This window comes from Microplitis mediator, chromosome 9 (genome assembly GCF_029852145.1).
Source record: "Microplitis mediator isolate UGA2020A chromosome 9, iyMicMedi2.1, whole genome shotgun sequence".
NCBI classification, from domain to species: domain Eukaryota; kingdom Metazoa; phylum Arthropoda; class Insecta; order Hymenoptera; family Braconidae; genus Microplitis; species Microplitis mediator.
In genome coordinates this window covers 10173152-10199219 of record NC_079977.1, presented here as the reverse complement: position 1 = coordinate 10199219, position 26068 = coordinate 10173152, and the positions used below count along the sequence as shown (strand labels likewise).

At 34.6% G+C, this 26068-nt stretch overlaps 1 protein-coding gene across 1 annotated transcript in view; it reads left to right on the top strand.

Annotated features, from left to right (window-relative positions):
* The first annotated feature begins 16478 nt into the window (after window positions 1-16478).
* LOC130675200 (uncharacterized) overlaps window positions 16479-26068 on the top strand; it is a 94750-nt gene continuing 85160 nt past the window's right edge. The window contains exon 1 of the mRNA XM_057480741.1: window positions 16479-16561. The gene's annotated coding sequence lies outside the window, so the exon portion shown is untranslated. The remainder of the gene's footprint in view (window positions 16562-26068) is intronic.

The window sequence follows — 26068 nt, the reverse complement described above, 5'->3', positions numbered from 1 at the left end:
CAAAGCCACGAAATATTATCAGTGTGTGAAACTTGGCGCACTCAGGAAATATCCACATCGTACCTTCCAAACCACCACTCATGCTGTGCGACTGCTACGAGAGACTATAATATCGGCAGGGCAAGTGGAGGCCTCCTTACGGCCATCAGCAACCAATTCACCTCGGAAATCGTAGAATCATCGCCGTGGTGGCTGTTTAACAAGGTTAAGTCCGGCAACACAACCATCATCATCGGGTCTGTATATTTAAAGAAGAGCTTAGACCTGCATTATTTATTAGATATGTTACAGGACTCGCTGAATCAAATAAGGGAACAGCAGCACTTCGACATTCTCGTTCTCGGTGGCGACATGAACGCGAAAGTTGGAATAGTCGACAACTGGCCAGAAGAACTCTTTGAAGGTCTCACATTAAATAACCACATGTGCACGACCAATGGTACTGTGTGTGAGAGAGGTAGAAAAATCATTGAATTTATGACTGACAACAACTTTGTGCTTCTCAATGGCAGATCTATGAACGATTCACCTGCTCAACCAACTTTTAATGAAAGAGGCTCATCAATTATTGATTAAATTTGGGCGGATTTTACCTGCTTACAACATATCCTCGACCTGGAAGTTCTCCTGGAACCCGCGCTCTCAGATCATAGGTCAGTCAGTCTCTCTCTCAACATTCCCAAAGATAAGATATGCACTTGCATCCAGTCATACCTGCTAAACCAGTCACCAAAGTGAAATGGACGAGCAATTGTAAAAATGAATTCCAACACTTTCTGCACCTAACAGATGTCCCCAGCACCAACAATTTACAAACACTACAGATTTACGAAGTACTCCACTCAGTCCTGATCGAAGCAGCAGATCAAGCTGGTATCTTAGTCACCAAAGTCGCTTCACTCCCGCAATCCTGTCTGCCAAATCCGTGGTTTGATGCCAACTGTAAAGCTGCAAAGAGGGATTTCCGCAAAGCATTGCGTAGCTATAAGACCAGTCAATTTTCGCCCAATAGCAAAACCAACATCTCAAGATGTAAGAAAGTCTACAGAGAAAAAAAAATCCTATTATCACAATATCAAGAACGCCTTTTCCAACTTATCCAATCCATCGAGTTTTTGGACTGCGGTAAAAAAGTACACATACAAAGGAAATCTTCATACAACAATACCAATAGAGAGATGGAATACTTTCTATTCCAACATCTACTAGCCCAGACATAGCATTTACGCAAGGATACCGGGGTATCACAATGACACGCTGGACGCGAAAATTGGGTTTGAAGAACTAGACGAAATTCTATCCTCCTTGAAACACGGCAAAACGGCTGGCCCCGACCTTTTGACGAACAAGCTATTTAAAAACCTGACTGGTCCCTGGAAGAATCTGCTCAAAGATCTATTCAATCGAATCCTGGATGATGAAGTGGTTCCGAACAGCTGGGCTAATGCCCTTATGACGATGATATTTAAAAAAGGAGACAGAACGATCCAGCTAACTACCGTGGTATCGCTCTCGTCAACGCTGTGACAAAAATATTTACCCAGATCCTGAAAAACAGATTCGTAAAATGGATGGAGACGGAAAAAATTCTTCCGGAGTCTCAGCTGGGATTTAGAAAAGATCGTGGCCGCACAGACGCTGTCTTCATTTTACACAATGCTTTACAGCTGCAACTAAGACACAACGATGGCCAAAAAGTATTTGGGATTGCAGTTGACTTTAAAAGGGCGTTTGACTCTGTTCCTCACCAGCGGTTAAGGCAAAAATTAAGTGAAAAAAATGCGAGCAGCAAGTTTATCAATATTCTCATCTCTCTGTATGAATCAGCTTCGTTCCAGGTTAAATCTAAAGGAGAACTCTCAGATAAATTCGATGTCACCAGAGGGGTCCTGCAGGGGGAAACTTTGAGTGTAGATCTTTTTATCTTCTTCCTCTGGGACTTCGAGGAATTCTTTCGGATGCGTGGCCTAATTGGACTAAATATTGATGGTCTAAACGATTTAATGATCCTTCTGTACGCAGATGACACATCCATCTTTGCGCACTCTCATGTTGATCTAGCCAGGAAGTTGAAAGCGCTGCGTGAGTACTGCCTAATCAATGGACTGGAGGTCAATCGCAGCAAAACCAACATCATGATCTACAAATCTGCAGGAAGACCTAAACTGATCCCTGAAAATTTTAGAACCTACAATGGGCTTCCTTCGAACACGGTCAGCAAAACGGACTTTCTAGGTGTAAAAATATCCACGTCTACGCTTGGTCTCGCTGCTCTCAACTCAGCCTTACTCAAAGCAAAATGTGCCTCTGGTACTGCCATTCCTATACTATCCAAGGCTAACTGGGACTCCTGGGATGCCTACAATAAACTGTTTGAAAGCTTAGTGGCCTCGGTGCTTCTTTATGCTTTCCCAACATGGGGTCTGCGCTACCGTAACTCACTCGAAACTGCCCAATGCTTCTTCTACAAAAAGCTACTGCGCTTGCCACGTAATACTGCTCACTGGGCGATCAGACTGGAGCTTAATCTAACACCCGTAGCCTGGAAGGCCATGAAGCTGCTTTGGAACTGGTTCATCAAGAAACTACGCTTGGGGGCTACCACTATGGTAAAAATTTGCCTGCTAAGAACTTACAACTTAGCTAAAGACTTGCAGCATGTCTCCAAATTCAATTGGGCTACACAACTCAGGGAGTTCTTAGCAGAGTGTGACCATAAATACCTATTTAACAACCTTAACCCAGGCCTCTGGGAGTCCAAAACTGAGGAAATTTTCAAAAAATACAGAGCTATTTTACGGAACAAGAACTTCGAAGCATACAGACAATCGTCTTCGTCCCAATTTTCACTTCAGAGAACTCCCAAAAACCACACGCCGAACTACCTCCTGTCAAGATACTCTATCCCGATAAAGCGTATATTTGCCCAGCTTAGACGTGCCAATAACTTTATTTGCTACCTGTCTTTGTCGAATACGTCATGCAAATTCGACCCAGCCAACATGTGTTCACTCTGCAACTTAAACGATAGAGACAGTATTGAATACTTTCTGTCGAGATGCCTGATCTCCAGCCTGTACAGGAATCACTACCTTAGTCAGTTAATAACACAATGCACAACTGCTTGCTCACTCCTTGAAACCTTAGGCGAGCATACAGTCGACTCTGTCTAAAGGTTCTCTGCCTAAAGGTTCCCGCTGTCTATAGGTTCCAGGATACATTGCTTAAAGGTTCCCGGATATTCCCCCACCCGCTTTCTCGAGTGACGAATCACAATTCAGTTTTCGAGCGCTAACTTTAAATGCACGTTTTTTTAAGGTTATGTTTACTGCGCAATGTGTTCGTTTTAGCGTGCGCCTCGGTGCTCGAGGGGAATATATTGTAGGGGAAGTGCTGATGGTGGGGAGGGAACCTTTAGGCAATGGTCCTGCCCCGACGTAGAACCTTCAGACAGAGTTGACTGTAACATCTTCGCAGTCTACAACTATGCAAGGAAATGCATAATGCTCTGAAACTGGGCCCTCCAACACTAGGAAGTCTCACCCAATCCTCTTTAATACGTTTTTCTCGCCGTTGACCACCAATTCTATTCTCATTAGTTCATTTCTAAATATGTTTAATTCTCTTCTCTTACTGGTTACTTACTCTGCATTATATAACATTACTTTTTTGTTCTCCTTTAAACTAGCTCTAATGTACAAGATTTATTCTGTTAATAATTTTTATTGCCTATGGGACCTCTTGCTAAAAGATGTAAATTTTACTCTTAATGCAATAAATTAAAAAAAAAAAAAATTAACATCGAGTTGACGAGAAAATTAATTTACATTTAAATAATTTACAAATTACAGCACGTAGGAACTTAAATAAAGGCTCATTTAATTCATTGTTTTTTTTTTTTCAAGTTTTATTAAGGGTTTTTTTATCCATGTGCTATAGTTTGTTAGATATTTGCGTTAAACCGGAATTTTGACCGTTTTGTTATAAAAAAAACATATTTGCGACGCACTTTTTTGTTGGATTTTTTCGGTTGCCGTAGTTTTAGCATATTTTGAATCATTCTGTGGAAAAATTAGTCGGCCAGGAATTTTCACCAGCACAAATCCTTATCTCGACTGGACTACCAGTGATCGGTAAAATGGGAATTTCATCGATCACTGGAGCTTCACTCAAACCGAAAACTGTACTGGCTAGGTTTTCTCTGTGGTTTTCCTACACCACTGCACCTCCATTGCACAAAGGTGATAGTAGGGCATCACCGTAATGATACAGTACAGTACATGCACAAGTCGGGCCACAGCCGCACAAAAGACAAACTGGGAACAGGAAAAATGAGCTTAGTTAATATTGTATACCATGTGACCGGCGACGCTGGCCTACATACATGGTGAATATATTAAAATAAAAAAAAATAAAATAAAGATTTAACATTAATAATTCAATAATATTTAGTATTAACTATATTAAATAATAATATTTCAATTTATATTACTGCTGAATATAATTTATTAGCACATGTATAATTCGCGCTTGTATGAAACTTAAACACGTGTTGTGAAAGTAGAAACTAGAAACATGTGGATAAATATTATAAATATGAAAACAGTGATCAGAGGCGACGAGCGTGCCAACATGCGCGACTAATAGAGCTTCTATTTCTATTTTGTTGGTAGCTTTTTTTCGAGACTTAATGAGCAGCTTAGCGGGCAACTTCTTCCGTGATAATTGTGTGTTACATTGATGCGCGCGCATCGTAAAATTTCACTCTCATCATTTTTTCATAACGCGCCTAAAGAAGTATAACTTCAAAAATCAAAGAAACATAAAGAAAAAATAGATCAATTCAATTTAAAATTGAATCAATTGTTTGATATCGCTGATAGTGATAAATATCAGGATCTATCAGAGAACTGCAAGCAATTTTCGATTGAGTGCAGAGAAACAAGGTACGGCTATCGATCTGGTAATAATTTATTAGATGAATTTGTTACTATTTCTGATAATCAACTTAAGGAACAACCAATGCAATGCGAAGAAAATATTTAGATTGATCAAAATGCGATGAGTGAGTATATATTCAACTTTATCCAAATTTATGTTCTAATTATTAATTTTTATTTATTAGACTCGTTATTTTAAAAATAAGAATTTTTGCTATTTTATTAAAGTTTTTTCATTTTTTCTCGTTTTTTTTTTTTTATTTTATTTTCATCTTTTTTTATTTTTACGCTTTTGGATCATAATAATTACGTGGATTGCTGAATTTTTTTTTATGTATATTTCTATGGCCTATCCGTGCGTCAAAATGAAGTGCATTATTTAAAATTTAATAAAATAAATACAAATTTTTTTAACTTCGAAATTTTTGTAAATTAATAAAAATTATTTGTTATGTCCTTAATTAATATAATGTTTTTTATTATAAAATATTTATTTTTGTTCAATTGAATTGTTTTTTAAAATTTTGATTTTTTTTTCTTAAGCACTTATAGTCCGCGTGGTACCTACTCTAGGTGTTATCAGGGCATAAAAAATTTTTTTTCCACAATTGACGTATTTTAGATCTAAAAATGTGAAAATGAAAAAAAAAATTTTTTTTCAAATATTGAAAGAAACATAAATCGTTTTTAGTTTTTATTTACTTCGATTACTCTGTTTAGAAAATTTCATGACCCATTATCTGTTCAGTTGTGATGTGATCATGATGTTTTTTTTTTTTGTAGGCATTAAATGAATTTTTTTTTTTCATAAATTTTGAAAAATTTTTTTTTCTCGAAAATTGTGATTTTTTTTTGTGTTATTTCTAGTTTCAAGACAAAATTCAGGCGCTTCGAATTTTTATAGTTTATGCAGTCAATCATCTACTTACAGCGAGTTAAAACGGGATCATTTCGATTTCGAAGATGAGTTAGAAGTACCAAATACTAAAATTCCAAAAAATACTTTTAAAGATCACCATTACCTTGTAAATCATTGGGAAAAAAGTTACTTCCTTCGGTATGATCTTCCTAAAGTAGAAAGATTACCTATCATTGCATCTGGAGTTAATATAGAACAGTTACTTTCTGTACCAATGCTAAACGAAGGAACTGGAGTTAACCAAGCAGATGTAATTTATAATGTTTTAAAAAATGTGGAATTCCATAAATTGTGTCAAAGCATTTTGCTTTGATACAACTGCCGTTAACACAGGTAAATTTTTATTATTATATTTTGTTACGCGTTGATTTTTAATTTTACATCAAAACAATTGATTTTGATTGTAACTAAATTGTAAAAACATTTTGTTTTTTCGTATATTTTCCGTAAACAGTAAAAATACTTATGTTATTTTGTATAAAACAACTGCGTGGTAAAATTTAAATGTTACGGGGATATTGCATGCCGAATCGACCACTTTAAAATTTCTTCGACGTCATTTTTTGTATTTAACAAATTTTTCTTATTATTCAAAAAATTATTTCTTTATTTTTAAGAAACGACATTTGATCGACATCTATATGTTCCCGGTAATGACCAGCAACTCTTACAAAAAAAAAAAAAAATCAAAATTATTTTTTTTGATGGAGAATTTAATTGTAAATTTGCACGTATTGTCTTTCTTGTTAAATTAATTCACGTTATTGATGTTAATTTTATTTTAGGGGTTCGGGCTGGAGCATGTGCTTTATTGAAAACAAAGTTGGGTCACGACATACTTTATTTTGCATGCCGTCATCATATTTCGGAAATCATGTTAAGACATGTTTCGGAGTGTGCTTGGCCAGTAACGAACAGTCCTAACGTGCCAATTTTTAAGAGGCTAAAAGATGATTGGCATAAAATATATACATCGATGTACGACATTGGTATAAACGATGAAAAGATCCAACATATTCTTAATGAGGATAAAAATAATGTCCTAAATTTTATTGAGGATCAATTTACGGTAAAAATAACGTCAGAATTTTTTAATTGATAATTATTATATCGCGATCAATATTATGAAGTCATACACTAGCACGAGGTACCGTTACCAGGATGTAAGGGTGTATCAACATTATTTTTCCCCTAAAATCGACACGATTAAGACTAAAAGCTCGAAAATAAAAAAATAACGTAAATGTTTCTAACATTGAATTTTTTTTTATGGTCTCTTATTATGGGCATGTGGAACCTGCTCCTGGTGTCATAGAGGTATGTAAAAAAACTTTTGTTCGAAAATTGACATAACAATTATCTGAAAACGTAAAAATAAAAAAGAAATTTAAAAATAAAAAATTTTATCAATTATTAAATAATTTTTAAAAACTTTTAAAAAAATTTGAAATTTGAAAAGTTTACTTCCTCATTTTCATTCTTTTAGATCACATATACTTCAATTCCTGAAAAAAAAAATATTATTTTACGCCCTTATGGTATCTACCACCTGCTGAAGGTGTTATAAGTGGGTATCAAAATATTTTTTTTTTACTTTCAAATTTTTATTTTACGCCCTTATATCTGTTATGCGATATCTATGAATTATATTGAAGTTCGTTAAATTTTGTAAATCAAATTAGTCTAAGAGGAAATTTTCCGAAATCCATGTCTGATCTTGACATTTTTGGTCTACTAGAATCATCAGTCGAGAGACGATGGAGAATTATTATCTTTGAGTTCTATTTTTTTGGGAGGGATTCCAAGAAATGAGGTCAAATTCAAAACTCCTATAGCTTTGCACCCTGAACAATGGCTTGCTAAAGCTATATATTGCCTAAAATTATATATTTTCAGAACTCAGTTTTTATCTTTGACCAATTCGATTTGTCATACGATTTTTTTGAAAATAATCCTCATTCCTAGGATAATAATACGACTTATCAACAGTGTCTCAACACTTTCAGAAATTTAAGAGTTGTTAATGATACTGCTGAGAGAGGCGTAGCTCTCATTGAAAAGTTCAATAACAGCCTAACACACGATGGAGATCAACGGCAGTATTTGTTACAAGTTGTCCAAAATCATCGAAAAAATTATTCATCGTGTGTTAAGTCAAGTTATAAGTTATAAATCATCATAAATAAAAAAAATACATTTATGTGCATTAATTTAACATAGATATTTTCTTAAATAAATAAATTGATTTATTTATCTTGCCGATAAATACTTCAAAGATATTTTGAATTTTCATATGTATAATTCCATTTATTTCAGAAAAATAGATTTTACAGCTTCGGCTTACTAGACCTTTTTTGTAGCAAATTCAATTTTCCACAAATTTTTCATTTATCTTTTTTCGATAACTACAATATTTTCAACGAAAAAATCAAAAAATAAGCAACAATCGATAAAAATCGACTTTTACATATTTTAACTCTGACACCGTTCTTGTCGCATAAATCTTACTGTAGGAACTTTTGAAGTATGAAGGTTCCCCTATAACTTCTGCCTATAGACAGTAAAAAAAAAGGTGAAATGCAGCTGAGCTATAGATAATTTTAAAAACAATCTCCACTTTACTTGCTAAATGAATGGAAAATTTTTAAATTCAATTAGCGAGTACTTAAAATTAAAATTAAGGGCTTAAATTTTGTAGAAATATTTTTTTTTAGGTCTAGAACAATATTTCGCCAATGGAGCGAAACACTTCCCGCTGTTATCGATCTCAATGAGCTTGAAAACATCATTGTGAATATATTTTCGAGCTCGAAAATGCTATTACATGCGATCATTTTTTTTATGAGCTTTTCAAGCTCTAACAAGTAACGTTTTAGGCTACAGTTCAAAAAGTTAAGAATCGAAAATCATTAATGAAGAAGCGGCTTTTAAACTTTTATTCTCGATTATGTTCTCTGAAATAAATGTATTGAGGCATATTTCAATATCAGTGATCAAAATCGAGATTTGAATGAGTTTTGACTGAGGTCTGAGCAATAATATATGGAATATCCGAGAAAAACATTAGACTGGGTTTTTCCAATTTTTTCTGCCAGTATGTTTAAAACTAAAGAACAAGTTATATGACATTATCTGATGATCGAAAGAGCCTATAAAGAGAAAGAGTTAGTATGATTTCAGACACAATTTAGCACATTACATTTTGATTTATCCGGAACAAATAACATAAAATGTTATTTTTCTAACTTTTCAGCGCCGATATCTTTTGAATTAATCAACCGATTGTGACGTTTGAGGTGGCAATCGGCGCGTTTTCTTAAATTCTAGAGCTAATCAAAATTTGAGAACAATCGGTTTAACCGTTTCGAAGATATTATAATAAACCCGTTTATCACCATTTCTTTCTCCAACGATATCTCTTGAACGCATTAACCGATTCTGATGATTAAGGTGACAATCGACGCGTTTTGTTAAGTTCTAGAGCTGATTGGATTTTAGAATTGATCGAATAAGTCACTTCAAAGATAATTGAAAAAAATCGTTTATTACCACTTCTTTCTCCAACAATATCTCTCGAACAAATTCACCGATTGAGATGGTTGTGGTCGCACTCGACGCGACTTATAAAGTTCTAGAGCTGAATAGATTTTGAAATTGATTGTACTCATTTCTGAGAAATCAGTAAAAAACTAAAAAAAAAAATTTTTATTTTTCCGTAATTCACCAACATTTTTGAGTATACTTTATCAAAAGATCTGAAATTTTTAGGAGAGTTGACGGCCAACAAGCTTTTTCGATTGCCACCTTAAACATTTAAATCGGTTTATTAGTCAAAAAGTTACAAAGAGTTCACACACCCACACTCACACACACACACACACACACACACACACACACACACACACACACACACACACACACACACACACACACACTCGGACATTATTCTAAAAATAGTCAGAATAGCTTCCTAGGACCTGTCAAAACGTCGACATCTGATGAAAACTCGATTTTCGAAAATCGGGGTGGAAACAATAACTTCCTGAATTTTTGAAAATTAAAAATTTTCTTATTGGGAAGTTAAAAGTAGTCGTATCAAATAAGCCACCCTAATGTATATCCTAATACACACTCTCACAGCCAATTTAGTTTGAAATTGCCAGTAATTTGACATTGAAATTGCTCAAAATTTGCTGTGCAAATTTAACGACAATTTGACACCAAAAGTTAAAAAGAAAAATTAGTGGTTAATTTTTCCTCATTTTAAAGGTAAATTTTTATTATAAAAAATATTCGGTAATGTTCGTTTCTACTATTTCAGAAGGGAAGCAAATTTATGTATAAAATTGTTTTTAATTCTACGGTGAAAAAATACTTCACTATTTTCCAAGACAATAATAAATTGATGTAAAAATTTGCCTGAAAATTAACGAAAAATTTTTTCTAGTTAACTTTGGAAGCGAATTGGCATTCCAATTCAGGTCGTAAATTTACATCAAATTGTATAGCAGGTTGTGTGTAAATGGTCGTCAATAACGGAAAAGTCCGTATATGACAGATATCTAAAGAAAAATTCAAGTAAACTTTGTAACCGGGCCGCAGTGGTTCACGACATGAGAGTGCAGCTCTCTTGCTGACTCAGTTTTCTGTTGTTTGTTCCATCTCTCTTTCATCTTTCCCTGATTCACGAGTGTGGCTGAGTCTTGGCGCTAGTCTAAGGGACAATTTCGCGCAGCAGGAGACCGAAAATCGGTCACTGCGCATGAGTAAGAAGGTGTCAACAGAGGTTGCGACTTAAGACGACTTGGCCGGAGACCACACTCAAGCTCAAGAGCTCAATCTGATCAGTCAGAAAAGAAACTCTTGTTATCTAAATTCATTCTACAATATATTTAATATTTCTTCAGGCTATTATCAAACTAAGTGATTTTATAAAACTCGTTGTGTGGTTAAAATAAAACAGAGGACTTGCAGTTCAATTACAAGTGGAGATGCAGCGTCGGCCGATTTCACCTGTAAGTCGTCTACCACTCTGATCGATCTATATTTATATACATATATTGTCACCGATATATTTTCTCTCCCTTCAACGCGGTCAATATATTCCTTCGATAAAATTTGCCCTCGGTCACGTTCAATAAATTCAAGCGTCCATAACTTATAAAATAACTGCTGGACGCCAAGTAGATAAATTAATTATATATATATATATATATATATTTTCAGCAGTAAAAGGGGAAACTTTGTAGATGGGAATTAAGTTAAATCAAACTTGTGTAAATTATTATTAAATTTCGTATCGAAACTTAATTATTACCAGAGTCCAATAATTTAAGTAAATTTCAGCCACGTGTCTGGTCAGGACGAGTCTACCTACTCCTAAGATCCTTTTCCCGATTGCAGAGCCAACAGCAAAGAACTTTAACATTTATTATAGTTCATAATATAAAATTCATTTATTAATATTTATTTGGGAAAATTAATTAACTGTGGTCCGTGGTTACTGGACACGACGTAGCCAGGGCCCACCATTATATTTGGCGCCCAACTCGTATTTTTCGTTCTGAAAATCGTAGACCTGCTGATAATGGTTAAATAAAATTTAACCAATAATAATTTTTTTTTTTGTTGAATAAACCAAAATAATTAATTATCCCCTTAAAGGGAGAAATATCTGTAAATTATTATATACTGTGTCTTTTATATATATATTGTGACGTTATTTTTCGTATAGGGGTCAAAGCGAAGCGAACGTCACAAGCACTAATAAATTTTATTGTATTTCGGAGCATGGCAACTCAAGACTTATAATTTAGCTTACAGTAATTTACGATTTTGATACAGATTTTTGATTTAGTTATAGTTTAAGAATCAAATATAAAGTAACGTTTGGCTACAGTTATCGGTTTTTGTAAGGGAAAAATTATAGTGAAAAATTAGAATCAGAATTATGGAAATTGAATATAGAATATGAGTTGCGATTAAAGTTTAGTAAAATAATAAAGTTTGAGTTTTGAATTTACAGTTTTGGTATTTTGAGTCTGTGGACGAGTCAGTGTTACCGTGGAGCGGGACTTTAATTAGTCACCCGATATCATCTGATGATAGAACCTAGTTCTATCCCTCTGAGACTTCTCGGTTGATTGCAGAAGTCTAGCTGAAATGCTAGCGCTCCAGTATGTAAGGAATTTGACGGATGCAGAATGGGATCAGTTTTGGAGTTTTGGTTTGGCAGGCCTCAACAGTAATTTTATGACCGTTGCTGTTGTGGAAGCCGTTTGGTCATTTTCAAATTATTAGTCTGACAGCTGAAGTCTGTTCCAGGAGAGCAACTGCCAAGGATATCCATACTTAGAATGGCTTTAGTGAGTACGTTTGGTGAGGACTTGAACCTCTAGTTACCGATATAGTAAAGATTGAGTTGGATTTAGGAATTTAGAATATAGAGGTCAGTTATTGATACCGATAGTATTGAGTTTGGGATTTTAGAATTAAGAATTGAGAGAGAAAAGTCGAAGGCAGACCTTCGAAGAGTACGGACGTGAGCATTCGACTCTAGTCGCTTGAAGCGAGTAGACGTTTGCAGTAATGATTTTACAGTTCAAGGCATTGCGGAAAGCTACAGATTAAAATTATTGCTACAGAAGTATTGTTTAAACATTGTAAGACGTTACTTGATATTAATTCATCAGTAACCAGGTATAAAATAATTATTATAAATAATTAATCAAGTTCGAGTCAAAGTCTTGAGGTATTATGCTCCTGTTGTAATTGAAGAAAAGATTTAATATTTGAGAGAATTATGAGAATGTTGTTACATTTTAGAGTCACGTTCACGTTTTATTGTTAATATTATTTTATAAAAGAATTCTAAGAAACATGTTTGATTGTTGAACCAATTATTGTCTAATTAACATCAAAATGAAACCCATGTACGTTAGTTTTACGATTTTGCTAAAGAAAACGTTCTAAAGTATCGAATCCATAATGATTGTTCTAGTTTACCAAATATTATTTGATTATCGTTTAGTTCTAGTTAATTAATTAGTTTATTTATACAATATCGATACGTATCATCTAAATGTCAATTTACTTTCCGTAAGATTAATTATATTATAGTCAGCAATTGTTATAGAGAGAAATATTATTTGTATTAAGCTACTGTCTTTTGTTTATTGTTCATTAGAGTTTTGAGATTATTGTTGTTAAATAAAAATTGCAAATTCAATATTAATCTACATGATTTTGGAATAATGTAACCCGGACCACTCCCTCTCTCCATAAACCTACACTCTGAGCAACACCATGGCATACCGTAACTCTGTTTTAAGTTTTTCAGTCTCCATTTTGTTTTTGCTTATAAGTTCTGAGCATTTTGTTAAGATTTTAGTTTTACTTGTGCGTGGCTTCGGTGATAATTCGACAGATCAAAAATTATCAAGTTTTATCAATGGGTGGTTTTTAGATAATTCCACAGATAAAAAATTATCTACTTTCCTAATTTACTGGTTTGGTGGTTCCAGTTATAAAAATTACCTGGCGCCCTATTCGTATTGAGACTGGAGGCAGAGAATGAAGTTGTAACGCAGAAATTAGCGTCTAGTTTTTGTGTTATAATATATATATATATATATATATATATATATATTGGGGTAGTCCTTATTTTGGATATTTTCGAATTTTTATGCTCCCAGAGGCTTATGTGGTTCGAAATAAATAAAAAAAAATATCCTCCAAGTTTTAGGTCTCTATCTTAATTTTAACCCATGCCGCACAGCTATGTAAGTTTACTGTTCGAATAACATTGGGTTTCTCGCATTAAATGATTTATTTTTTATCCCGGCTAAAGTGTAATGGGTGCACTTATTATATTAATTTGTGATTGTGGTCTCAATACAATAAGTGTCCCACACATGTGCAAAACTTAAGGTGTCTTGCAAACCTGTCTAGCTGAACTCAGTATCTCCAGGTGAGGGTAAGCCCCTTACTGGACCACACAGTATTAAAATATGAAGAGAGAATTCTTATACCTAACTTATCAGGAAGGTTGTGATTAATTACTTTTATCCGTCAAATTTAAATATAAAAACAATAGCATTTATTGAAACGAAGCCGCTTTACAGATAATATTAGTGACAGATGAACAATAACCAAAATGACTGATGACACTGACTCGACTAATTTCACAAAACTGACTCGACTAATTTAATTAACGACAATGTGGCTCTACTGACTCTAATCTAATAAACAACTCCAATCATAAAATATTATTTCATAAAACAAATAGTTAACCCGACAATAACCAAACGAGTTCACTTACTCTAACAATCTCCAACCTTCACCAGTCCTTCTTTCCACCGATCTTTTTCCTCCAAGACCATAACCATAACCAGTCCTTCCTTCTAAGTCCACCAAACCATTCCAATCCTTTCCAATCAACTAGGTCCAATCCAAAATAAATATTATATAAATACCGGTTTAAATAAACTTAATTAAACTTAAATTTGGAATAAGCTTCCACGAGCCGTGGGCTTATATGCTCTTGGCCCATTTTATTGATGACTAGCAGCACGTGTAGTAATAGTAGTAGTAGTAGTAGTAGATAGAAATTTGTGGAAACCAAGATGTTAGTGGTAGTTGTAGCGAGGCATGTCCGTCCACGGCGGTTGCTGCGAGCCAAGAGACCGATCGCTCGTCGTCTCTGGCCCTCGTACCTCTCCACTCAGGTTGACCAACCCCTAAAACCAAATGTCGGGACACGACCGTAGCGACCCCGGCGCATCAGTGACTGTATTTCCTCCATTTTTGACAGTTGTTGAAGAAGGAGGGCGGATCTTTTGGCGCGAGTCGAAATTTAATTTAAAATGTAATGTGGAAGGATTCCACCCCGTTACAAAAGTAATAGTTCTAAAAATTTGAAACTCTTCAGACTTTTTTCTTATAATAGTAGCTACTCCTCAGAATTTTCACAGATTTTCAGCTACTGTAATTTTGGAGGTACAGCAAGATGAAAAAAGAGAAACAAAAAAATTTTTTGTCTTTTCAAAATTTTGTTTAAATAACATTAAATCAATCTGCATCCTTATCAGGTGTTCTTACTTTTTTTATTCTCGCACCCAAGTGGGTAAACGACATATCTTTGTTGCGTTAATATAGTAATCAGGAACTTTGGCCGAGTTTTTCTCATGAAGAAATTAATACACTGGTCACAGAAATTAAGGGATAGAAAAAAAATCCGAAATTTTTAGGTGATTTTCAACATGCTGTAACTTGGTGAAAAATGGTCGTATAAAAAAAATAAAAAAAGCAAATTGTAGCCTCAAGTTTCTAGTTTTCAGATCTGGACCTCAAAATTTTTTATCATGTACGGTTCTGGAGTAATCATAAGAAAACCAACGAAAAAAAAATTTTCAAAATTTTTGCTGGTCTTTCAATACCTCTATGGGCGACAATAAATTTTTTGAATAATCCGACTGTCCGACTTTTCTCGGAAATTTTATGCCCTTTAATTTGGTGGCCTTAAAAAGTCAACTTAATGACATTTAACACAGATGCAGTTACAGCGGTAAAAAAAATTTTAGGAATTTTTTTTGACAATGATAAATCATTGCAGATACAACAAAAAAAAACTTTTGAAAAAAAATAATTTTTGAAAAAAAAAATTTTGAGAAAAAAACTAATTTTCAAAAGTTTTTTTTTTCAATTTTTTTCGATAATCGATCTTTTTGATCGAAGAAATGAAGATTATCGGTAAAAAAAACATTTTCAAATCGAAAAGATGAACAAAAACCGAGAAACTACCAATTATGGTGATTTTTGACAAAATCGATAAATTTAAAGCTTCGGGGCACTAAGAAAGAAAAATCGCAGCGATTTGAAATTTTCAGGGTTTTTTCAGGACACTTTGAGGTTGAAAAAAAGTCGAAGATATCCTTTGTTCATCCGTTATATCCATAGTTATAGCAAGATTTCCGAATATCCTTAAATTTGTGAATTTTGACCTGTTTTTTACCAAACAATATCGCTTTAAAAAAAATTTTTCTATCGAATGCCAGTAATTTTGCCTTATAGAGAATGTTTTCCAGTTTTCAAAACCCTGCTTCCATTCTCTGTACGACCAATACATCCGGAGTTATTGATTATCAAAGCCAAAATGGACTTTTTTGCTTTGATCAATGATAACTCGGCGCCAAATCGTCGTAGAGACTTTTTAAGGCCACCAAATTAAAGGGCATAAAATTTCCGAGAAAAGTCGGACAGTCGGATTATTCAAAAAAATTTATTGTCGTCCATAGAGGTATTGAAAGACCAGCAAAAATTTTGAAAATTTTTTTTTCGTTGGTTTTCTTATGATTACTCCGGAACCGTACATGATGAAAAATTTTGAGGTCCAGATCTGAAAACTAGAAACTTAAGGCTACAATTTGCTTTTTTTAGTTTTTTTATACGACCATTTTTCACCGAGTTACAGCATGTTGAAAATCACCTAAAAATTTCGGATTTTTTTTCTATCCCTTAATTTCTGTGACCAGTGTATATAAAATAGTGAGTTAAGTTAACTTGTGGCACATAATAAATTACGATAGTGTTGTTCGTGATCCTGCGAACCACCTCACCACCTGAAGGGTCAATCACGTCTCCCATCTTTATCAAGGACTTTGCAGTGGGTACCAGGAGGATGCATAGACGACCAGTACCGTCTGTAAGTTTTTAATGCTTTTGGTCGCCATATATATATATATATATATATATATATATATATATATATATATATATATATATTTTACACTGTATACGGTCATATTTGCTCTCTCTCTCTTCAACGTAGTTAATTACCCATCATTTTCCCGCTCGCTATAAGAAACACGCGCGTCTTAAATTGATAAAATTCTTGAATCATTTGTAAATAGTCGTAAAATTATTAAGTTTAAGTAAAAGGGGAAACTGTATATACATGGGGATTTGGTTAAATAAAATTAGTAGTTAAACTTTTATTAAGCATAAAATTCAATTATCACCAGAGTCCTACAGTGAGTAAGTCTATTTCAGCCGCGTGTCCGGTCAGGACGAGCCGATCCACTCCTGAGACACACAAGTTTCCCGATTTTAGAGGTAACGATAACCAACTAAAATTTAAGATTGAAATAATTAATATTAATAATTTAATTTAATAAATTCGGGAAGTATTAATTAACTGTGGTTCGTGGCTACTAGACACGGAGTAGCCAGGGCCCACCGTTATATTTGGCGCCCAACTCGTGTTCCTCGTTCTGAAAATTTTAAGACCTGGTGATAGTTAAATAATACCAACTTATAATTATAAAAATTACAAATAAGTTTTGAATTTTTTTCATACCCCTATAACCGTTAAGAGAGAAATTTTTGCAACCAGAAATTGTGCTAATTGCATTGGTTGCCCAAAACTTTATAAAATATTAATAAAATTAAGATAAATAATTGAGAATAAAAATTTAAAATTTAACGCGTACGAGAAAAAATAGATAAATTCCAGTAGCGCCGGGTAGACAAAGTGAAACTCACCGGCTTACGCATTGGTCGCACGCGTCATTCGTAGACAAACAATAAACACCGGAAAATAAAATAAAATAAAATAAGTAAAAGGAAAAAAAAAAAAAAAACGGCTTTCCTTTTGAAAAATAATAAAGAGATTAAAAATAAAGTTTCTTTCCGTAACAGTGTCAGTAATGATAAGAGATTTAGAATAAATAAAAATCTTTGCTGAAAATATTATTCAAAATAAAATCTTAAATAAACAAATTAGTACTTATTTAGTTTATACTGGTTTAAAATAAACCATCTTTCGTAACCGGAAATTTGAATTTATTTGGTAGATGAGTCACCATAAATAAACTACTCGATTATAATAAATTAAAATCTGTAATTACCGGTTAATAACATTCGTTAAGATATTTGTTTGTGGAAGTTTATTCCAGAAGAATAATTAAAGGCCGTGGGACGATAAGTATACTGAATCGGCCCCAGATAGGGATCGGGCTCATTTTTTCATGGAATGTTTGTACCCATGAGATACTTCGATGCTGCGAGTTTCAGGTCTTTATCTATAACCACTTCGTAGTAAATCGAAAAATACTGAAAATTAAAGAAAATTGATGTTCTCAGAGCGTGCTTATTCGATTGATCTGAAAATTGGATATGTTTTGGGGGTTGATGGTAGCTATCTGGAAAAAAAAATAAGAGCTATTTCGGCTCACAAAAACCTAAAAAAAACGAGTTTATATTTTTAATTTCAATTTTTAAGCATCTTACCATTACGACACAGTTATGAAAATATTTTTTTTTTAATTCCTCATCCAATTTCCTATGAATCTATGGCCTTTCGAAATTTTTAAAAATGGTACTACATATTGAAAAAAAATAAAAACCATTTTTTGCTCAAAAATCGGGTTTTTCTAATAATTTTACTCTTGAACTGATAAAATACAAAACTTACTCGTTTACTAAGGTAGAGAAAACCATAAAAGAAATAAAATATCCTACATTATTAAAACAATTTTATTCAATGTACTTAACTATTATTAAAAACTCTATCAGTAACTGTAATGAGTTAATCAGTATTCATTACTATTGTTTATGTAAATCAACGTTGTTTCAGAGAACTTAAACGTTCCCGCCCAATATTCAATGAATCTAACAACCACAAGATGGCACTGTAATTCGAAATCGGTAACACTGTTTTTCTTTTTGTGAAAAGTCACTAGATCTGTAGATAACCTAAAAATTACTGAGTGTTGACATTCCAAAGAATTGGCTGTACTATTATCTATATTTAGTAATTATTTTTAATTGTTTAAATAACTATTTAAGTAAAAATATGTCGACCCCTAAAGCTCATAATCCAAAGTGTTGTATTTGTTCGAAGTACCTGAAAAAAATGCCAGGTACTCCAAAACATATAAAATCTGACGAAGAAGCTGAAGAGTTTTCAACTGTTTTTGAGTGTCCGATTGTAGTTGGTGATATTCTTTGTTCCAATTGTCGCGTAAAAAAATATAAAAAAACCAAACTTGAAGATGAGAATCAGGAATTATCGTTGGAAGATGAACTACCTTCAGATAGGAGTGATCTTTTAGAAAGAACAGAATCGAGTTTATCAACGATGACTTCATCTCAATCAAGTACTGATGATCCATCTATTCATTTAGATGTTGCCTGTGATGATGAAATAGAAGAATGTATAGAAGTTCAAATGAAGAGAACTGTTGCGACTCATAGATATTGTTGTGTATGTTCTGTCTCAAATCAAAATCTAGTCGTTGTTCCTCAAGATGCCCGTATGCAATGCTTTATAAAGAAAAGAATTTTTATTCCGAATGGGAATCGATGCTGCAGCGATCATCTCATAAAAAAATAACGCTTTTATACGGAGACTTTGAACCACTTGAAAGTTTATTCTAATTGGAGTAACTTAAGATTTTCAGAATTGTCTAAAATGATGGAAAGTTTAACTGCAGAATGTGATGAAGATAGCGACGAAGACTATTCACAAATTAGGAGAAAAATTTTATTTATCATTTGTAGTAGATTAACATATTTAATTGCAGTTTTAATTGTTTATGGATGAAATATCAGCGTTGAAATTAATAAATAAAAAAAATTATTTTAATAATGTAAGGATATTTTATTTCTTTTATGGTTTTCTCTACCTTAGTAAACGAGTAAGTTTTGTATTTTATCAGTTCAAGAGTAAAATTAATAGAAAAACCCGATTTTTGAGCAAAAAATGGTTATAATTTTTTTTCAATATGTAGTACCATTTTTAAAAATTTCGAAAGGCCATAGATTCATAGAAAATTGGATGAGGAATTCAAAAAAAATATTTTCATAACTGTGTCGTAATGGTAAGATGCTTAAAAATTGAAATTAAAAATATAAACTCGTTTTTTTTTTAGGTTTTTGTGAGCCGAAATAGCTCTTATTTTTTTTCCAGATAGCTACCATCAAACCCCAAAATATATCCAATTTTCAGATCAATCGAATAAGTACGCTCTGAGAACATCAATTTTTTCTAATTTTCAGTATTTTTCGATTTACTCCGAAGTGGTTATAGATAAAGACCTGAAACTCGCAGCATCGAAGTATCTCATGGGTACAAACATTCCCTGAGAAAATGAGCCCGATCCCTATCTGGGGCCGATTCGGTATACTTATCGTCCCGCGGCCTTTAGTATAAAATAAATAAATAAAAAAAACAATACTGTCACTGTAGGATGTATAATAATTATCCAAGTAATCGGATAAACGTTTTTCCGGGAGTTAATTCCGGTAAAATAATAATTTTTTTTGAGAACAAACAAAATAAAACTGTCATTTTAGGGATTAAAATATTAGTCATCGGTTAAAATAATATAAATTTTAATCGGGAACTAAAGATTATCCGAGTATATATTTATATCTTATAATTGTGCTTCGGCAATATTTTTTTAAATTTAAGTTTATTTGGGCTCGTAAGCTGATCATAGCTATCGAGTAGTATAAGAAATTGAAAATCAATTTGTTTGAATAATGAGTAACACGCGACCATTGACGCGACAAAATTCTAAACAACAGAATAGGCCGGACAGCGGGGAGGCAATATTTGACGGGGTTGGTTTATCGAACCAGAGTAACCAATCCAGGGTAGTACACTTACCACCTTTGACAACGAGTACAATAACTTCGAGTACTACCGTTGCGTCCGCGAACTCGTTGATGTCGGTTCCCCCTCCCACGTTACCCAATATACCAAGCCTGGTTGTCACTGCAGGTACGCCACTGCAGAACAGACCACCAGTTAGGCGTAGTTTAGGAAATACTGCTCTAGCTTCCGCACAAGCTGAACAAGGGGTATCTCAAACCGCGATAACTCAACTTATGAGTTGCATTCAGAATTTGACCCTTCAAATTCGCAGCGGGAGAATACTTTGCAAGTGCCTGTACAACCTAACACACAAACTGTTCGCACCGTAACTCACAGTTTTGGCGACGGGGAGTGTGGTACAGGACACTCGACACAAGATACCAGGGCTATGACGTCTTCAGCCCTTCCGGTGTACGAACAACCTGGTACCAGTGGAACCATCAATGTCCACAGTAACTTGGCAGGAATAAATAATAATATAAATAATAATTTAAATATTGATACGAACGTAAATTTAAATAATTACCCGATCGGAAACAATAATTTAAACAATAATATTGATGTTGATAATAATTTCAACAACAATAATTACCCGATCAGATCACAAATTAATAATGCCAACGATAATAATTATCTCGGATTAAGAAATAATTGTAATTTAAATAATAATCACCCGATGAATAATTACGGCAATAACGTTGATGATAATTTCGATATATTGGGGGAAAATTTAGGAACCGGTGGCTATCATGATAGATATTTGACTCATAATGACAGTGAGAGATACCAAGGGTTTGTCGAGCAACCCAGAGCGAATAATTTAGTGTTACCAGATGTCGCGGCGGTTTCGTTACGTACATGGCGGGATATAAGAGAAATCGTGAGAGCGTGGCCTGTACGATATCCGCAAGGCGATTTATCAGCCAATAGTTTTCTGGCTTCATTCGAAGCCATGGCGTTTCGTGAGGGTTGGTTAATAACAGATTTAATTGAAATTCTTGGTTATCTTTTCGTGGGTAAAGTCACAAAATGGTATGATACTTATAGTAGGCATTGGACAGATTATGGTCATTTTAAACGGGAATTTTTACGAGCATTTGGCTCACATAAAACAGACACACAACTGTTAATGGAAATTGGTCAGTTAAGACCAGAAGCCGGTGAATCTTTAACCGGCTTTGTATTCAGAGTACAACAGAAATACGGTGAAATGCGCAACCCTCCTCCCGAATCAGAACAGGTGACGTGTATACGCAACCATTTACCTAGAAGCTTATCAACGTTGGTATTTTCTAGGTCAGTAAATAATTATGATGACCTCTTATCGGTATTACACGAAGCTGCTGTATTATTAGAGGAGAATACACGCACGTTTGAATCATCCGAAGAGTCGAACTCTAAAACAAAAAAAAATCGCGTTTCTTAGCAGTACACACGTTACCACGTACCCCTATTTTGGTTGATATGATGAACGGAAAACAACCACTCATTATTGAAGAAATTCGTGAGGGTGAGGACGGTCAATTTATTGTTTGTGCGTCGGCAGCAACGCTGCAACCTCCTCAACAAAATTTTTCATCCTATCGTCCTCAAAATAATCGGGCGCGAAATTCCAATAACGCGCGTAATAACGGCAATTTTAACGTCACACTGCGCTCCTATAGTGAAGTTACTGCTGGTCGTAATTTAGACCAAAATTTCTGTTTTGATTGTGGACAAAATGGTCACAAATTTGAGCAGTGTAATAATATTGGAGTAGATGTCTGTAATTTTTGTTTTAGAACAGGACATATCGAACAAAATTGCTTTCAAGCTAATGGTGGTCCACCCAAGAATGGATTTAACCAAAATTTTAATTCCCGTGGGTCGAATGGTCCTGCCCAAATTAATTATAATAATGGAAATAATAATAATAATCATCCAAATGTAAATAGAAATGATTTTAATCCGAATCGTGGGCAATCTAGTTTTATAAACACTAACAGAGCAAACCCGAATTTTACCTCGGGCAATTTTAGAATAAACGGTAACCGCAATGATAGCGGTAATCAGTTTCAAAATAATAATCGATCAATTCCCATTTCTCAAGTCGAAAATAATGTAAATAATGATTATAATAATAACCACTCTAATTGCGTCGAAGTTCAGTCGACCAGTGCTGGCGATGCCAGTCACACTCAGTCGTCAAAAAACTAATCTCGCCCTCCTATTCCCCGAGGAGAAAGGGCGCGAAATCTAGAAGATCTAAAAAACAAATAATATGGGGAAATCGGAGCCCAAGTAGTTTTAACTCACACACGAACTGGTTAAACAAACCAAATGAATTTAAGAACACTGCACTTAATAATCAAAATAATTTAAATCCGGAATCAGACGGCGGCTTGGTGCATACTGTCGACCCGATTGAACAGTTTAATTTAGAAAATTAAATAAATTTAAATCCGGAATCAGACGGCGGCTTTGTGCATACTGTTGATCCGAATAAACAAAATAAATTACAAGATTTAATAAATTTAAATTTAGAACCTGACGGCGGCTCAGCGCATACTGTCAGTTCGTTTGAAGAAATTATCGATGAAAATTTAATTGAGAAAGATTTAATTGTAAGACCTGACAGCATAGAGAGTACTGTCGGTCAGGTTGTTCTAACCAGTGGTGAACAAATCGGTGAAATTATATTAGAAAATCAAAGTTTGAATTTTACTGGCTCCGATATAGTTAATGATAACAAATTTGAGACTGAGGTCGATTTAATCAACCTACGCGGCCCAGCTACGGTCGGAAATAATTTTAATCTAGAAGTAGATGATTTAATTAGCTTCGATGATGAGGAGGATATTAGTAGTGGTGATAGAGTAGAGAATATGCCTGTCGAAGAAGACACTTTCTTGGAATTTGGTAATATATACGATAACGTTAACGGTTTATCGGTTTTTAATAACTTGTCTGTCTTAAAAGAAGATTGTCCTAATTTAAATAATTTATTTGTTTTAAAATCTGACGAAATTAATCGATGGAAGGCTTAAGGGAAGAAGCACAGCCCACGGTTAATTTACTAGATTCTAATAATTTAATTGAAGATATTTATGGAAATTTTAATCGAGATAATTCTTATGAAATTCCTCTAAACCTCTTGGAAATTCTAGAAGTTAGTGATTTGATTAACTCAATTGGTTCTGATGAATCCGAGGAACCAGGTTCTGTTAATGTTCCTGGGATGCCATATCTATGTGGATTGGAGCCACTTGTAAATAATGAGGAGACCGAAGAGACGTGGGAGGAAGAATTGGATCCAGGTTTTGAATCTGAAGATCCCGCGCTGACTGACTCTTTACCATCTTGTCCTTCATCCCCACGCGCGTCGTATTTACCGCACATATTTAAAGATAAAATATTACCCTCACGTATCGCAAATCGGATTGCATCTCGGACCAAATTTTATTCTGGTACTGGTCCCACACCACCTATGATTACAGCACGAATACCTGTGTCTATTTGGATATTCGGGGGGCAAGTAAACGGTATAATTGATACGGGAAGTGAAAGGTCCTATATCAATCGGCGAGTATATGACCAAATACGTGAGTTAAGCTCTGGTCAATTACAATCGGACGATACGAACCGTCGGGGAGTTCTTCTCGCGAACCACACCGAATGTAAAACTATCGGTGGGGCTCCATTCATTATTCAAATCAGTACAACAGCCGGAGAGCAATATTTGAGTGTCCTCGAGGATCTGAGTTATTCAGTAGTCCTGGGTATGGACTTCGCTCTTCAGTTTGGGTTATTGATAGATTGCGCAACTAAAACTTGGACATTTAAAGACACTGAAGAAAGTCATCCTTTTCAGTTAATAAATTGTAATGATAATAAAACTCGTTGTCAATCACTAACTTCCGATCAACAGAAAGATTTCGATGAATTTTAAAAATCGGAAATGTCTAAATTCGCAGAGTTACCGAACCAAGGTCTAACTGACTTCGTGCAGCATACGATCGCTTTACAGCCAGGAATAAAATCCATACAAATTCGTCCATATCGGCGTAGTCCCGTGATCTCGGTGGAATTAAATAAACAGATAGACGAGCTGCTCGAGAAGGGTTATATAAGACCCAGTAACAGTTTCTGGTCGTGTTCTCTGGTCACGGTGACCAAAGCCTCGGGTGATTGGCGCTTTTGCGTCGATTATCGACCAATCAACAAGTATACTATATTACCTGCTCACCCTCTTCCAAATATGTTACGTATTTTAAGGGGGGCGATACATGTAAAAAAAAAAAAAAATCGATTTTTTTTTTTTTTCATCAATCGTTAGAATATCATTATAACGGTGGGCCCTGGCTACTGCGTGTCCAGATAGCCAAGAACCACAGTTAATTAAATTTCCCGAGATTACTGATTTTACTTAAATTTTCTATCATTAATTCTCCTTAATTTATTCTAAAGTTCTGGTTCCAAAGACGGGAAAACTCTCAGGATGCGGGTACTCGTCCTGACCGGACACGCGGCTGAAAATAAACTTAAAGATAAAGGACTCTGGTGATAGTCAATAATTACTACTCGAATAAATTTAATTTATGAAATTTATTTAACCAAGATCCCTCATTATATACAGTTTTCCCCTTTTTCTTAAAACTAATTTAATTTTATATATATATATACAAGTAATTCAAAAGAATTCGCGGACTCGAAACGCGCGGGAATTAATTGATAACGAGTGAGAATAATGGGCAAAGGTTGGCGGGAAAACTACCGCGTTGAAGAGAGAGGCATTATATAACGTTATAAATTAATTTTATATATATGTGAGCCAAAATCTGGACTGACTGCTGGAATTGGACGACGTTGCATCCTCGAAATCCCTGGGTGATCCACGGGTAGATGAAATGGTCCGGGTAAGCACCTCGTTACCCTCCTTAGGTAAATAATCCAAAAGCACAAACACTTGGTTTGCTTAAACAGCCTCACCCACAAAAACTACAAACCACTGGAGAAATTTAAATTAAAAAAAGTAGAGAAAAAAGAAGCGACTGGTCGTTCAGCGCACTAGAGCACAAGTAAATACTTTTGCAAAATAAAAGTAAAAGAAACGACTGATCGGTTTGCAGTCTAGAGTTCAAGTGTCGTCTCTTGATTAATTGTCTCGGGTCAACACCTCGTGTTGACCCCACCTAATTATGCGCAGTGACCGAAAATCGCTCACCTGCTGCGCTAAGACTAGCGCTGAGACTCAGCCGAACTCGCAAACGAGAAAATTATACGAGAGAGAGAGAGAGGACAAATAGAAGCGAGAGAGCCTCACTCTCACGTCTTAAAATCGCTGTTGCACGGTTACACTCCCCGTCGCCAGACTTGAGATTGGGGCTCGGAAGCTGAAAAAGATTAAGTAAATTTTCCATTGATTCGGCGGTCACTCTCTTCTCTTGGCAACAAATTAAACAGTTTTCATCAGCCTCTGACTGCGCCTGGGCAATTTTAAATCTGGTACATAGTGATTGCCCAAAATTTTTCCGGTTTCTGATTTTAACTCGACAACTAAAGGGCTGATGA